Source organism: Streptopelia decaocto, assembly GCF_964273445.1.
Source record: "Streptopelia decaocto genome assembly, chromosome: Z".
In the NCBI taxonomy this organism is placed as follows: domain Eukaryota; kingdom Metazoa; phylum Chordata; class Aves; order Columbiformes; family Columbidae; genus Streptopelia; species Streptopelia decaocto.
The window spans coordinates 66587875-66603476 of NC_138657.1; the positions used below are offsets into that span (position 1 = coordinate 66587875).

Genomic DNA, 15602 nt, shown 5'->3' on the forward strand with positions numbered 1-15602 from the left:
CTCAAAGATAGGCAGGCATATTGCTAGCAACCTTGATTTAGTTGCTTTGAAGTGTATCTTTTATGACCATATCTTACCAAGCTCCTAATTTTGTTTTATTTGTCTACAAATTAAAAATTGTTGAGGAAACAAGAAACACAACTTTCTTTCCTCTTTTTCCTCAGAGTACCTTGGTTACACAGAATTATTTACATTTTGCTTCAGACCACAGAAAGCTTTTTTCTTTTTTTTTTTTTCTGGCCAAAAATTGCCTTCTTCATTTGAATGTAATACAGAATTTGTATTAAAGGTCTTGTGACATGTATTCAATCATAGTATTTTAATGGGCTTGGCTAGAAAAAGAGTGACTTTTCAGAAAAGAGGACTTTTTTTGGATTGTAGATTTTAAATTGTTTTCCAGAACCATAGTCTTTAGTTTGTGTGAAAATAACATTACTACCATGTGAGCCAAGACATTTTTAGAAGACATGAGAGCACATCATAATCTAAAGCTACTGCAAGATAGCCAGGAAACATTGGCTGTGGCTGCTTTGTTGCCATATATCCTAAGAGTTGGACTATCTTAAAACTTTTTTTTCTTGATACATTTCAATACATTTCTCCTGTACACTACTAATTTGTTTCACTTCAGACCATTAGCCACAGAAGGTTGTTAAGCAACTGAACAATACTTATGTCCTCCCACAGGTGCATGTACTTAAGGAGAAGTCTTTGAACACTTGAAATATCGTTCCGCTCGTGCATGGGGAGGACTATTTACAAGTTAGCAATCTCCAAATGGCTGATTCTCTGCTTTCCTGGTACCAGTTACCCCAGGTGACAGGCATAGGCAAGTCAAAGCCTGCAAGACATGCATTTTCAACAAAACCAGCTGTCCTGGAGCCTCCTTTCTGCAGCATTTTGCTCTGCAGTGTTCGTTAGTTCAAGCCCTTTGTCCAGGTATTACCTTATTCTTAAATGTAATATTTTTTTAAGAAATGTGTATAAACATTCAAAATGGATGAAGTTACCATTATTGAACATTTTTCCTTAGACAATTCAATATCATGTTAAGTATTAACAGCCTTGCCTGCTCCTGAGACAGTGGTATTTTGTAGAGCTACAACTGACATGTTGGACTTTCATGCATCACTGAGCATCAATTCTTCTCAGCTCAACAACATACGTCAGAAGGTGGTAACAGGCAGTACTTCAAAATATTAAACTACAAAGCCTGCCACTGTTTTCCAAAGCAAAACCTGCCCCCAATATAAGTGTAGTTAACCTCTCCTTTTCTCACACAAAAGCTTCACCTCCCACTTTTTGCCATAACAAAAGGTAACTTAATGCCAGTAAATGTATCAGAACAGAAAATACAACAGACTTGGGTCAGTATCAGTGCAAAAGCTTCTTTTTTTACAATGCACAGCTCAGACTGTTACAGAATGTATTGATCAAGAGCCTGGGTTCCTTCAGAAAAGACAGGACACAGATAATTATTTTATTATCCATTTATTAATGCTACTAGGGAACTGACATAGTAAATTAATGTCTTCCACTTTTCTGCCACTTCAGAGGACATCCAGCTTTAATTACTCTGTTTTGTCCAGGATGGAATAATTGTATCTAAGACATAGATCAATGGAGGCAAGTCTATCAGTCCCTTTAAAGAGATTCATTTATAGGACAGCCACTTCGCTTTGTCTGGGTTGTTTTAAAACAACAACAACAAAAAATCCACACAACTGTGACTCACGGTTTCTGTCCCCACTAATTCTGTGTCAGCCTCATGAATAGAAAATACCTGAATAGAAGTGCCTAAAAATCAAGGCCTCTGTCTCTCCTTCACTCCCAGTTTCTGGGTGTTCCTGCCTTTGCTAATGGTAGGAAAGCTTCATGATGCTTAGAAAATCTGAGATCCCCAAAGTAGGTGAACTTGTCCCTGTCCTGCTCTGTGTTGACATGATAGTGTCAGAAACACCCAGGGATGCAGAAAAGGTGCTGCTTTATCTGAAAAATTGCCATGTATAACCTTTGAGCCCCTAAGTTGCTCAACTTCATTACTTATACTAAGCATGGAAACAGATGGGACCCTCAAATTAAGACTGGTAATGAACCTGAGCATAGGAAGGATTAATAACCCTCATCAAACACAGTAAAAAGTATGTCTGAAATCCTTCTTCCTGGACTTGGAGTTCTGAGTTTTGTTTTACAAGCTTAATCAGTCCCTTGGATTTATATGCCCAAATTGCTCTGGGTACAAGTGACTGTTTCACTTTTCACTTTGAAAGCACAGCTAGAGAAGGCAGCAAGAATAGTGACATGAAGGCCTGTCCTTCGCAAATGTCCTGTGGATCTCTTCTTAGCCTGAGGGAACTAATTCCACACCTTCCCAAGTCCCAGAAGATTCTGACCATGTGGACGTTGCATATTAGTGATACCACGATCATACCTCTGCTCATTTCCTGAAGTAAGTGAACACCTTATTGCCAATTTAAGTAAATCTCATTATTTTATTGACTGTCAGGAAGGACTACTAATAGATTTGCAACCTGTATCAATTAATACAGTAGCTCATGACAAACTTTTCTGGTAAAATATGTGAAGACAAGCCTGGTTCCAAAGAAGTCAGTGAAAAAAACCCTGATTTCCATGAGCAGAGGAACATACACAGAGTTGGAAGCAAAAAAATCATAAATAAACCAACCACCTGGGAAAAACAAAAGCTTAAAAACAGTGAAGAAATTTTTGTTTTAACATTTTAAGCTGTTCAATATTACTTCCAGATCATTCTAACCTCTTAGGAGATTTCCACAGGAATCAGTTATTAAACAAAGAATTAAAGAAAAAGTCAATACTGCTTTCTTAAATCCTCTGCTTTTATGTAAATCAGTGATGAGCAATTACCTTACTGTGATAGCAGTACCATTATTCAAAAGGTACTTATCACATCATTAAAGTTCCACCGTTTTAAGTCACCCATACAAAATCTTTACCCCCCCCATATGCCTACAGACTTACAGCCCGTGAAGATTATGAATCACCAATAATTAGTAACACAACCACTGTAAAAAAAATGTTAATTAGTATGGCAAAATCTTGTATAATTCTTTATTTCTCCAGCGAGACAACAACTAGAGACAACCAAGTGGTGAAGCAAAGCTGTTGGGGAGTTCAGCCTCCTAGAGAGACCCAGGACAAATGGGTGAGTTGGGAACATCACACAGATGCCAAGGTCCACACAGATACCACTTCTGCCCCAAAGGCTCCTTCCCACTACCTGCTGTATCTTCTTTGCCCTTTAATTGCTCCCACACTGAGGCATCCCTTCCCTCACCTTTGTAGTGTGTTTTCAGACCTCTGTCCCTTTGATTTTGTAAGTGGGTAATGGGACTCTCTTTCTGAGCTGTCACCACACTGCTGTGTTCCCCTGGCTCCATCTCCCCACCTTTGCATTTCTCTCCAGCTCAGCTTTTCCCATCCACGTTGCTGGTGATGGTTGACACCTCAGCCCATCCTTTGGCTACTACCATTTCCATATTTGATTATACCACTACTTTTGAGCTCAAATCCCTTCCCCCCACCCCCCATTCTTTTTTTTTTTTTTTTTTTTTAATTCAATTTTTCCCCTAGCCAAACTGCAGCCCTGAAAAGGATTGCAACCATATATGACCTCAACACTTGTCTTTAGCTTTGCCTGGATTCCCTTACAAGACACAGCACTCACAGCTGTTCTCCAATATCCCTGGCCTTGAGCTGTTGTCCTGCTCATCTTCCTGCTACAACACACCTGACCAGGGTGTGTCCAGCTCCTCTTCCACTGTTTGGCAATGCCAAATCCCTCTCTTCTTCCCCTTCTTTTCTATGCCTCGTCTTTTGTAGCAGAGTACAATACTTTTTAAAGATAGGTGATAACATGTTTAGGATAACGTTGGTGTATTAAAAATACAGCCCTGAATTTTCATAGACCTTGCAAAGAAGTGGTATTTTCCCACATTTTAGGGAATAAATACAGCTCTTATTACTGTAGAAAATAAAATCAGAACCAAGCTTTCCTTGAAGAAAACTGGAATGTCTTGAAAACTATCTCCTCTCTTCTCCAGAATTATACAACTCCAGATGGAGGCAAGCAGGACATGACTGTTTGGAATTTGAGTCTTTTTGTTTAGCAAAATCTTCCATTAGATTTCAGAACGTTTTCTGTTTTCAAGAAAGTGTTATTTGAAATCTAACACCTCAAATAGGTTAATGCTATAAAAACCCAAAATCGAAACAATTTTTTACAGCATATTCAATGAAGAAGAGTACTAAAAAGGTTCACTACAAAACTCTAGGGTAAGCCAAGGTTTTTTCCTTGATATATTAATTTAGCACTCATTTAGGAGGTCTGCAATATATTTGTATCTTAGTTTTAACTCATGCAGTGTAGCAATCCCCTGATTTAAGGATTTAATCTCTTAAAGCTTATCTATACACCAGGAAAATTTTACTGTGTAGTTTTGAGTATACTCTTCCCATACGTATGAACAAAATGCATGACCCATAATGGATTCTTCTCTTCCAGATACTACATGAGATTTTGTTCACAAGCAATAAACCTCAATATTCCCTTGGAGCAAAAAAGTTACTTTTACTTATATTGCAATCACACATACAACTACTCAACTGGGCCAAATCCTCAGCTCAGGACACCACACACAGGCACATAGCATGAAGACTACATATACAGGCAATGAACTAGATCCAAATCCACAAAGACATGTAGGTCTGTCGGGCTTTGCTGCGCTTTCATGCACCTAGCTCAAGGGTAGAGTTCACAAACCTGCAACTGGTTTTTGTGCTTCGCAAAAGCAAGCAGAATTAGGATGAGGCCCTCACAATGTCTCCAGTTATAACTGTGTTAACTGTAGACAAGGGAACTGAAAATTTTGAAGTAGAGGGAGAAAGTCAAGGGGAAGAAGAACCTTCCCTTCCATAACCACCCTCACCTCTGGACAATGAGGTCAGGCTCCTGTTGCACACTCTCTCCCTCACCCATGACCATTGCACTCTTTTTTTTTTGCAGTGACCTGTACCTGAAAAAAGGAGCCTTAAGCAATGTCTAACTTCATTTTCCATGCCCCTCTTTCCCACCAACCTTGCCTTCACCTGATGGGGGAGCACTCACCTGGGAGAACGGCATTTGAAACCAACCTTGGCTGGGTATAGACTACCATACACCGGATACACCAGCCCACTGTTGTCCCTGTATTTCCCATGTGCCCTGAGAACACCAGGCTGATTGGGCTCTTCAGAGGACCTGCCATAGAAGTGTCTCTGGCTGTGAATTCAGTATATTCTTCAGTGTGTGAGGTATGTGCGAAGACCATATATCTTAGTAGAGCTAAGATTGGCAGCAGTTCTGGACATAAGTAGAAGTCTTCATAAAAACTTAAAAGTCCAAGGATCAAAGAACTGACATTGAATTTCTGTGAATCACATGATTGGTAACATATCGGATGCTTAAGCTGTTCTTTGAGTTCGGTTCTCACAGTCTGCACCTATAACTGCTTCTGTGAAAAGCTGCAAGTATCTATCTGATCAGAGCCAGCTTCAGGAGCAGACATTAAGATTTCTATCCTTCCTTCATCGTCATTCCACTCTGCATGGTTTCCTGGCTTGTGTTTCAAATAAGAAAACAGAAAAGTAAGTATTCAAAAACCCAGATTTGTTTCTTTATTGCTCACTCCTTCCCTGCCCTCTGCAACATAAGTAATATATTTTTAAGAAATTACAGGCAGTAGTGATAGTATAATCTTGCTGTTTCAATTTAAAATCAGTGGTAAGGAAATAAAAGCAAACCAATGTGATGCAGGTAAACCTCTGAAAGACAAGGAGAAAAGAGAGGAGGAAAAAAGGGTAGCTAGCACAAACAAGTCACAGAAACTGGATCATCCTTAAGAGAGAAAGAATTGAGAAAGACAAAATGTACTGGTGTCAAGTTGCTAACAATTTTAGGCAACCCCTTGAACAAGCAAGCTGACACTTGCAAAATAATTATATGAGCTCTAATATAACAAATGTGTGCTTGATGTAAAATGACAACTGAAGTAAGAATATTGTATTAGGATTTTGCATTCTGTTCACATTTTTGTAGCAGCTTCTTTATGAATACATCATCGTAATAGGAAGCAGAACAGTCAAGTAGAAAAGACACTGGTTTGGCCATTATTTTCTTAAATTTGACATACAAAAACTACCATTGTCAGTTGGCCCTCAATTCTGCTCACAGCAGCAGCTGCTTTGGGACCTGACAAGGGAATGCAGGCCAACTCTCCGTAAAGAGTAGTCCACATTCCTTTTATTCCTATAATTTGCAGATTAAGTCTTCCATCAGAATCTGGAAGCAATTCTGCAGGTTTGTACGTTCAGTTTCTCCCCACACACATTTTTCTTAAATGGATTCAAGGCTCATAATAAGACCAGCACCACAAATCTGTTTCTTGATGTTAGCACAAAATAGATCTGGTGGCCAAATTACAGCTCATTAAACACAGTTGATTAAGATATCCCTTCATAAAACCTTACAAATCTCTGGGGCAATTTCAAAATATATTCCTGTGTCCTTTTAGAAGTCTGGTAAGGAACAAAAAAAAGTTGGTCAGAACAACCAATCTTGGCCCAACATCCTGTCTCCACAAGTGGTCAACAGCAGGTGATGAACTGAAAAATGCAAAAACAGAGTAAGCGCAGAGTGAGACTGTCCCTTACACCACCTAAGACTGAAGCTGATAGCTCATCTCACCTTATGCTTTCCTTACAGAAAAAAAACATGCTAACTCTTCTCCAGAACATTGTATTATCCAATCACCTAACACATCTACTTCGGTTATGTTTTATCTCTAGAGACAGTGTCTTGTACAGTATGGAAACAGAATGTAATTCCTAAATTATCTGTTGTACCCTCTAAGAAAGACTAACATGTCATCTGATTTTCACTCCTCTAGCACTTAAATTAGTTTAAAGAACAAGTGACACACTTTAGTTAGTAATTCAGCAGCTTCAGATTTATGTTTCTTGTGAACTGCTGGGTCAATATGCCAATTGTGTCCTGGCAATCTTTCCTTGTACTTCACCTCCTCCCTACAGCAGAGCAATAAATGGCCCACATCCCCAGATCTACTACCCATGTGTTTCCTGCTCAAGAGCAGTGCTCAAAGAGGTGGCTCAGGTGACTTGTTAGCTATTCACAATGCTTGAGAAGGGCACAGTCTCAAAAGATAGAGCTATCATTATCCATGTACTCACTGTCAGTGAAGTTTTTATGGCAATGACATAAAAAAAATATAACAAAAGTGTTATAAATTATTTTTAATAGGTAAAATATACATCCAGGAAGACATAAAATTACAAAATGCTACATTACTATTTGATACCAAACATTTTCTTTCAATAAATTATGTCTTCAACACATCCTGTCTTTCTCACTCTAAGTTCAGAATTGATTGTAAGAAAAATAACCATATTCCTTAATGGGCTTTCTGGTTAACGTTTTACATGCAAATCTACTGAAACAGTAAAAATAGACCACAGTTGGTTTGTTTTCTACCTTTTGACAAGAAATCTAAGCATTTATTTCTCTTTATATTAAGCTGTTCCTACGTATTACGCGTTCCTTATTCTTGTGTTTAAGTAGAATTTAGAGGTAAGTTTGCCTAGAGTTGTCTGGATTTCTATACCATAGAAATACAATAACTGAGAAACCAAATTGCCTGTAACAAGGTATCTTTTCAAGATATCAGCTTCTTATCCACAGATCCCGTTAATTTGTTCCAAAGGAAAAACAAAATGAGACAAAACCCCCAGGCCCCAAAACATCCAAAAAAGGAAAAAACACCCTGCAGTACTTTTTCCTAATTAGGGGAATTATTAATGGCAAAAATCTAACACATCACTTTCCAGTAGTATTTGGACTAGGTATTCCTGCTTACAGAGCAGCAAGACATAAATTTCTCCACTGACTATGTACGGTGCCTCAAGGTCTACAGCAGTAGCAAACTTCCTTCCCTTCCCCCAGATATTCAAAACTCAAATAGTTTCTAGACATGCTCAGTGAAACAACGACGAGTAAAAAAGAAAAATCACAAAACTGTTGGCTTGAAGGTACCTCTGAAAGTCATCTGGTCCCTACAAGTGGTGCTATGGGAATGCTAAATCAGGTCAACCATGACTTTGCCTAACCCTTCTCAGCAGGGCTGCTGCTCAGGCAATCACCTCCCAGCCTGTACTGGCAAGAAAGGAATTAAAATACATAGACTGGCCAAATGCTTTAACTTCTGAGCTACTGTGTAAGAGAAAAATCTGCTGTCATAATGTTGTCCTGTTTTATTTCACTCCTTTGTCTGTGATATTGAGTAAATTCAGACCAAACTGGCACATTTTTTCTGGAAAACAAACAATTTTGTACTTCAGAATACTTTCAAATGCTAACATTGAGCAGATGCTATGGACTTCTCCAGAGATATGAAACTCCAGTAACTCTAAGTATAACTGTTGTGACAAGTTCAAAAATGATGGCTTCTATAAGAAAAACACACTTCCACATTTTTATCCAGCAGCACACAGACAATAAAGAGACAGACTCATGTCACAAACAGCAACATTTTTGGACCTGTAGAAAGAAAACCAGTTACAGAATGTGGTCTTCAGTAACATCAGATTTATTTTGAATATTCAATTTGTCAACAGAATTTTCTCTGAAAGTGTAATTATTTTGCTAGCATACATGTTTCACTTCACTAAATATGCGTGACAGGTAAGTTACATTAGTAGGGTCCTTGCAGTGTTAAGAGACATGGGGAAAACAAACTTTTCCAAACATCTGTCAAAGTAAGCACAATCTGCCTAAGACTTGTGGATCTCAGCATGTTGAGACGTCTTGCTGTAAATCCATTTGTTGTTACTGTCCATTCTCCACTTTGTAAGAGAACAAGTCACACATGTTACTGGAGAATCCATTCAAATCTCCTTATAACAGTCTTAAGGAAAAATACAGCAAATTAGTCTGAACTGTTTCAGAAATACTTGCACTGGTGTTTAGGAGAGAGCAAAATCCAGAACTACAGACACAAAAAGATTTAAAAATTAATCTTATTTTCATGTTTGTATGCTCAACTAGTCAAAAAAGCACCCAGTGTGAGGATGGGCACAAAGAGCCAAACAAAACAACTTTATGCTGCCATGTAAATTTATGATGAACCCACACCTTTGATGCTATACATCATCTTTCATTTTCCTTGAGATAAGTTAACCAAAAACTAGAAAAAATAAAGAGAATGCAACAAGAACAATCATAAATATTCCAAGACATCTTTGGAGAACTAAGAGGACTAGACTGCTTTGGCCAGAAAGAGAGGGAACTAAGGAACAGAATAGGCTTCTATGAAATCATGAATAGTGTAGAGCTGAATGAAGTATGACTCAGAAATAGTCATCACAATACAAGAAATATGATGCTTTCACTTCAATTATCAGGTCACTGGAGGGGCTGTTGTTCAAAAAACAGTTGAACAAAATTTACCAAAAGTGGGCCCCTGTGTTGCTGTGAAAAACATCAGTAGGAATATAATCTCAACTCAGAAGCTCTTCCGTTACATGCTAAGAGGGGCCCAGGGAGACATCCCCCTCCCTCTGCCCTCTTTCCTGTCTGTTGTGTAAGGGTCTTTGGTCCTGCCCAAGACAAGATAATGGACTGACAGGCATATGGTTCAATATAGCAGATCAATTCTTGGGCATGGCTATTAAAATTGATACAAAAAGATGTGAAGAGAGTTTCAATACCAGATTTAGGTAATATGAACATGCATGTATGAATGGAAACAGCTATAACATTCATTCACAGCAAGCTGCTATCTATATGATCCTGATCTTCTTCCACCAGTTCCTGGTCTACGTAAATACTCATAACTTATGAAGCATATTGTTAGTCTGCAATCTGCAATCAGTCATTTTAAAATGTAAAATTAACTTTGTCTTTCAAAGGCTGACTAAGAAAAAAACATCTGGAGCTTGTTTGCGTATACCTGAGGGGCTGCCAGTTCAGTATTTTCTCTAGAGACAGTTGACTCCACCTCACAAGGAATGTGCTGCCAAAACAAATCCACAAATCCAACACTTTTGTGCTGGGTTGTGGGGGGGGGGGCATAGTTCCAGGACTCTGCAATGTCAGTAAGAGTTTCCTGGAATACCATTACCATATTTTAAATTCCTCCTGGAAATTAACAAAGGAAGAACTTAAATATTTTAATATGTGAATATTCAGAGTTTTCCACAAGTTTACTTCTATTAGAAAAGGACAATTTGTCTTTCAATTCAATGTTTTACTGGCTGCTGCTTGTTGGAGGACTACTTTAGTTCAGGGATATTTTTACAAGAAATGGTGTGTTCTCAAATAATTTAATACTGCTGTTACAGTAGTAGATAACCTACCTGTTTTCTTACTGAAGGATAAAACTTTAGTCGTCTTGGCTTCCACTGTTTATCCAACATAAACTATACAGTGTTTTACTGAAAGTGAACCAATTAAGATTGAGATGAATTTGCAGGTTCTCGCTTGCCTTCAAACCACTAGGATTATGCCTCTCAATAGTCTGAGAGACATGAGAATTGTCATCTCAAATAACGATTTGCAAGTGCACACATAGGTAGTATGGACTCCAAGGGTTAAAAGGAAGACAAATTTTTACCCAAGGGATGCACTATTTTCAGTCTACCATTTCTCCAGTGTTATTCAATGCAGATATGACTAGCTATCCGTATCAACCTTAAGATGGAGTGGTTAATGGTCTTCCTCTTCAGAGATGCATGTTGGATGCCACCACTAAGCTTTGGCTTAGTATCACCTCCTCTTATTTCTTATCCCAAGTGGACATAGCTGGAAAAAATTTCTTCCTGCTTCAACAGGAAGATGAGCGCTATCCACTTCTTGAAGTTTTGTGAATTGTCTTTAACTGAGAAAAATCTTTGCTGTGAATCTGGATCTATATTTTACAAAAAAAACCCCACAAAAACAAACCCAACAAAATAAGCACTAGGAAACAATAGGGTATTCCTTACTTTCTTCAAAGGCATAATGCCATCTCTCCCTCAGTCCTTCATACTGCCAGACAGTGTTTGCCTTGCAGTTCTTCTGTCTTGCTTGTTCAAGTCTGTGCACAGGCAGCTGAAGCCAACAGGTTGCCCTTTTGATTAAAGTTTTAGCTTCCACAACATATGCCTTAGAATTATACCTAGAAACTCTATTAAAAACAAATAAACAAAACCCAACAACAACTCCAAATTGCAAATACACAGTACAACCACCAACAAAACAAAAAATAAATCTTCACAAGTTTTCAGGATAATGGATATGTATATACACTTTTTTCCATTACAATCTAACATTGAATCTAAAACCAAAAAAAAATAGCATTTGACTATATATAAAAATTAACTATTTTGCCACTTCTTTTATCAGAAACCCACAGATAGAAGAATTATTCTCAGAGCAGACTCTACTATCTCAAGTATCAAGTGATGCTGTCTCCAGTAACAAAGCCTCCAGCTCAACACCACCTGTTATTGTGGAGCTACAGATTATGAACATAAAATCTGTGCCATGTCTCACACTAAAAATCATGCAGACAACAAAAATAAATGCCAAATTTCATCAAAACAAACAACTCTGAGGCTCCCATGCTGACTGAATAATTCATTATCACATTTAATTCAGTTAAAGTTTCTATTTTAATTTTGAAAAAGGTACCACAGGTAACTCAGACAGCAGCAGTAGTGTGTGAATCTAAGAGTTCAATACTGACATTTGGATATTACCTTCTGGGACATGAACAGTGCCTTGTCCACTGGTGAGTCATCTAACTGAGCTACATGAATTTAACAGAAACCCAGTATTTTTACTGTCTGTATTTTGTAATTCGAGACTGTAAAGAGTTTATGAAGCTTGTTTTATCTATTTAGGTTATAAAATCTCAGAGGCAAAGATCACCTCTCACTTTCATAATACCTCATGTAACAGCTCAAATGGGCTGACTGATCCCATAAGCCCTACCCAAATACAGACAGAGTGAGGAAGAGTAGAAGTAGTATTTATACAAGGTAGGTAAAGTGGCACACATGAACTAGTCAAAGGAAGGGAAAGCTCTGACCACAGAGCAACAGAGTAACAGGTCTTAGATGTGCTTGAAACATTATACCTCACAAAAGTAAGAATCACCTTGATAAACATGGAAATTATTAATCAGTCTTACAAACTTGAATGCACCCATACAACTTTCACTGCTCTTACTCTAGTCATGTAAATGCTGGTAGGATCAGCATCCTATGTTAGGGTCTAACTTTTGCATTAGCTCCAGTCGAAATAAGCTCTGCAAAAGTATGGAAAGAAGGCATTGCATGGTCCTTCAAGTGATCTGCTGCACCGTAGCAAGTTATTTCTTATGGGATAAGCAATAATCATTTTGATATTACTCATCACTATTTCCACAGTACGGAGGAAAATAATTTAAAACTTTCTGGAAAAATACTGTTTTTGACATTTTATTTGAGACTTAATGAGGAGAAGTACAACCAAATTTAAGTGTCAGTTTCCAGAATCAGCTTTACAAGAGTCATGCCAATGCTCTACAGAGTGCTCTTACTGTGACTCCATTTTTTATGTCCTGGCATCTATTAGAATAGAATATAGTCATCTTAGTCCACTGTTAGGATCATCCACCATTAGGATGTATTATGCAATTCACTACCAAAACAGTATTGAGAGGATAAAAAAATTACACTGTTGTATTCTCCAGAGATAGTAAAACATGACTTTCTTGTAAGTGTCTCAGCAACCAGTCTTCTCCCATGGCTTCTCCATGTGTACAGAATGAACTTCAACAGTCAAGAATTAAAACCAGAAGTTTTGGTTGCTGAATGTGGTGGTAACTGCCAAAATTTATCTCCCTAGAGAATAGTTACAGATGCCTGTTTTCAACTAATCTTACATTGCAGAAGCTAAATTCTGTGCAACACAGCCTCAGTATGGCAACATTTAATTTTATGAGCAATATTACTAGGGACAAAAAGGGCTTCTTGTACAGTTAAAGGAGCATAGCCCAAACACTCTGCATTTTGCAGAATTAAGCATCTATGAAGTAACAGGAACTATATACATATCACAAACTGTAAGCGAATATTAATATCCTCTCCGAAAGGTCACATGGAGACTTCAAAGCCTGACATTTTCCAACCACTTTTGTTTAGAATTACTGTCTCTGAAAAGCTGTAAAATATTTTAGATCCAATTCACAGACAACATTTTTACCAACAAAACTTTTGTAAGGCATGATCTCTTAATTTTAGTGGATTAGACTCAGCATCACATACAGGTCCACTGAAGAACTGCTTATGCATAAATTCCTTACAATCTAACACTACAGTTCATCAGATTACAACAGAGATATATAGTCCTGGAGTTCTCTGTTTTATATCATTCTTATATATATCTTTATTTTACCACTGTCTTTGGTTGGGCACTGCAGAGAAATATGTTATAGTTCCTTGTAATATTTTATTTATTTACAAGACCATAAAAATCTAGAAAACAGTAATTTGTATAAACTTCTTGCTGAATCACAATCAATTTTCAAAGAAGTTGAGAAGCACACAATTGACATAAGCTGAGGGAAATGAGCTGCTAAGACAGCAGGGAGGGTGATCTGGGCAATCATTGGCCCATCATATTGGCATTCATGCTAAAAATGTGTGCCACGTTTGTATGGAAGTATAAAGACATTGTGTTATACTGAACAGAATATGCAATTCAATAGCATTTTACCAAACTTACTGGGTCACACTAATATGATAATTACTATCTAGAGAAGGGAAACTTAATAAACCTGTCCTGTTCAAGACTACTGGAAGTCATTTCTTGGGATGCCAAAGGTGAAGCTTGTAAAAAAGCTAGAGAAAATGGGATGAATAAAAGAATTGCAAGGTAAACAGGGTAGTAGAGAACCTCAAGGGCAGGAGTCGCAGAAGTGGGCTGAAATTCAAACAATATGAAGAGCCATACTGTGCACTTACGTGTTTCGCTATCTGTTAGAAGCTTCTTAGCTGAATACAACAGAAATAGCAGAGATGACAGATTAGGACTCCCATCAGTAAGGGCAGAAAGGATCAGAAGTAAACTTTTCCCAGGTTTTGATGAAATTAAAGGGCTTATAGATGGTGGCTTCCTACAATTGCAAGGGCCAGCTCTCTGACTCAAGAGCCCTTTCTGGAAATTACTTTTCACTTTACATAGCAAGTTACTGTTGAAGTTCAAATGCTTCCCCAAAAGTAACTGAGAGACATCAGGCTAGGGGGCCTCCTAACAAAATACATCTGCAATGAAATATCTATAATTGTTATGGTTGTTGAACATAAAAAAGCCCATTTCTGGGCACACATAAAACAGTCTGACTAACTCACTGATCACATCTGCAGAAATCTTGTGATGATGTGATAGCACAGTATGGACAGCCAGATCCTCCACACTGAATAGCACATAAGAGCATCACTGATTATTTCGGCTATGGAATTGCAAATATATTAGTAGTCCTCCTTAGAGAATTTAGGCCCTAAGTCTTCAGATCCACATAACATTATCAGAACAAGAATTTTTCACACATGCAGCTCTTCTCTGGGGAAATGCCACTTTTCCGTGTATTCCGTTTTAGACCTTTTTAGTGACACAGAGCTAACCAACTGTTCTATATCTAACTGCCAGATACAGGCTATAACCACCCCAAAGCTGTTTTAGACTTCTTCTGAGTGCAATGACCCTGTGGAAACATGAAGTCAAACCAATGCTCTGGTTTTTCCAGTCAGGCCGGATGGTTCTACCTGTGTACTTAAATATTTTGCTAAGTCAGGCTTCAATGGAGGCCAGGATTGCAAACACATAACAACAGGTGCCCTGGGTCAGATCAACCCACCAAACTAACATCATGTGTCTGAGAGTGGTCAACACTGGATAATACATGCAATATTAGGGAAAGCACATACGATGCCTCCTGCACCCCTTTCCCATCTCAAGCTTTGGAGATTTACAAAATACACAGAAGTAATTTTTGATTGATTATTCCCCAAAAGATCACTGTATCACTTTATTTTTCAGCATCCTGGTGAACTCATGTTACATGCTCTGTGGAACACTACCTCCTTTCTGTATTTATAGCTGTAATGCAAGGCGCAGTCTGACACATTCTGTAATTCGTAGTCATTATATTTTTCACAGAAACTGCGGTATGTCAGGTACAGATTACTTGGAAAACTTTAATTAAAAATAAAGCAAAGTCATTTTTATGTCCTCAAGGTAGATAAAGTAATATTTTCAAAGTCAGTGTGAGTCAGCATATCCTTGAATCTACAGCAGGTCTGAGACAACAAGTTTGATAGCTTTTATGGCAATTAAACAGTCAGCATGGTGAACTTATCTTGCAGAGATATCTGTTCTGAAATGGGAGTTTGCCTTGTGTACTCTAAAAGAAAAGTGGCCTTGATACATCACTTATGTGCATCTTGTCCAGTGATTTTATTTCCCTACAGAAACTGAGAATGCTGCT

General features: G+C 38.0%; 1 protein-coding gene across 1 annotated transcript in view; it reads right to left on the reverse strand.

Annotated features, from left to right (window-relative positions):
• PDE8B (phosphodiesterase 8B) overlaps positions 1-15602 on the reverse strand; it is a gene marked incomplete at its 5' end in the record, with an annotated part of 75520 nt that overhangs the window by 42536 nt on the left and 17382 nt on the right. The window lies entirely within an intron of this gene.